Source organism: Myotis lucifugus, unplaced genomic scaffold (assembly GCF_000147115.1).
Source record: "Myotis lucifugus unplaced genomic scaffold, Myoluc2.0 scaffold_47, whole genome shotgun sequence".
Taxonomy (NCBI): Eukaryota; Metazoa; Chordata; class Mammalia; order Chiroptera; family Vespertilionidae; genus Myotis; species Myotis lucifugus.
The window spans coordinates 1,953,918-1,956,104 of record NW_005871095.1 but is presented as its reverse complement, the minus strand read 5'-3'; positions in this window follow the sequence as shown (position 1 = coordinate 1,956,104).

Genomic DNA, 2,187 nt, shown 5'->3' with positions numbered 1-2,187 from the left:
ATATTGGTGGAAACTTCAATTTCATTTCATTCATCGTATTTACTGGTCACCTCCTGAATGATACATTGTGGGAAATACTGAGAAAGTCCATGTTACATTGACCAACCCTGTGCAGAGTTCAGTCTCATTGGGTAGCTAAGATTTAAAATATAAAACAGCAATTGGAAATATACAGCCCAATTTTAAAGCACACCCTCATTTAATTGTACAGGAAGTTGGAAGAGGACTGAATTGGAAGTACTGAAACAGTTGAAGACAGAAGTATAAATTGATACTTGAATGTGTCCTAGGATTGCAGGCCCTAGGATATTTAGTCTTGTATATATTCATTTTACAAAGGATTTATGTGAAACTGGGCAACAAGCATAGCAAAGGCTCTCCTGAGAACAGTGAGAAAACTTACAGGGAAGAATAGGATTGGCCTGGAAGAGTGAGAAAAAAGCACCGGGTAAGGGGAGAAACCTGAGGACAGCAAGGGTTGAGTCTTATCCTTACTGGTACTATGGCTGCTTGAGAAAGAGGGGGTGAAGGAGATGGACTCCAGAAAGAGTGAGGATCCTCTTACCTTCAGGTACCTCCAGGGTCAAGTAGTACCTATAACATCAATGAAGGTTTAGACTAATGCCAGATGGTCTTGATCCGGCATCAAGAAGGGTTCAGAAATCTGGAGAAGGGCTGTGCATAAATTAAATAAGAGTCCAGAGACGAAACATAATTTTGAAAGGCATTATAAGGAGTCAGAGAAGACTTCGCCTAAGGAACTAAGTTTTCCTCGTCTCAGGACCCCTTGCTTTTTATTAACACAATTTGTCCTAAGGCGAGGTGGAGATATACACTTCAAAGGTTAGGGTTAGGTACAGAATCCATTGTCAGATTGGAAGAATTTGCCTACTGCTGTTCAGGTGTTTGGCCAGTAGGAGGCAATAACATGTAAATTAAGATGCCCTGAGCTGTCTAGGAGCAAGCAATCATCCCTTTTCAGGTTTGGGGAAATGCCCTTGCCACTCCAGATGATTCAGCCCTTGCTGACATGCTGGAATTGGCTTCCGGCATTAGACAGGTACAATGTAGAGGGGAATAAAACAGAGAGGAGGGTTAGGTGATGAAAAGGGGAGAGGAGAGGAGAGGAGAGGAGAGAGAGAGAGAGAGAGAGAGAGAGAGAGAGAGAGAGAGAGAGAGAGAGAGAGAGAGAGAGAGAAATAGCTTTATTTTATTAGATACCTACCTGTAACCAGGGCTTCTTGGAACCACCCCAACTTGGTGGCATTTCTGCATTATGAAATGCTTCAATGGCTGTGGAAGCTTCCCACATAATAAATACTGCTTCTCAGAGGTGCTTTGATCCTCCTAACCAGCTTTTTCCCGCTCTAGGACTGAAAGTTTCTTGATGTAAATGAACATCTTCACTTACCCAGTCACTCAGGAGGTGATCAATCAATAAATACATGAATTAAACACAATTGAAGTTTCTATAGTTTATGAAGGATAACCTTGATTTTTTCCAAGTTGATTCCTTAACTTTGATCCCAGTATAGGCTTGAAGTCCATTTTAAAGGCTATTGTCCCAGGAACATTTAATTAAAATAAGCAAATTATCTGGGATCTGACCCAGGGAGCAGTATCCATCCCTAAGAGCGTAAAGCTGGCCAGCTCTGACATTCACTTCTTGCTGAAGGCACAGCGAGTCCTCCAGGTGGGCCGGAGAGCATCCTGACCAAGCCGCAGACAGCACCCCAGGGCAGCTGAGCCCACCAAAGGCTTGGACGGAGGAATCCCACTGAACAGGCAGACACCACACCTAAGATGCAGGCCTGGAAGGTCATGCAAACAGGACCAAAGATAGACAGCGGAGACCCAGCCCCCATCCTCAGCCCTGCCCCCTCCACGGGGAACTGGGTGCAAGAACCTGCATGTGGCCATGTGGTTACTGGGACCAGCAGAGGCCTTGGGTGGAGAATAGTCACTGTGGCAATCCTAATCAGAGGACGTCAGACATTCAAGGCCAAGTGGAGTGTGGGGGCTCTGTCCTGAGGATGCCAGATGTTCAAGGACAATCTGAGCAAGGACACAGCAATCTTACTGTATACACTGCACGCGTGTACCTTTCTATAACCCAAATACTAATGTCACTATGTGGCAAGAGGCCTCTTTTGTCTAAGTTGGTGTAAAGATGTGTTGTTGACCAGC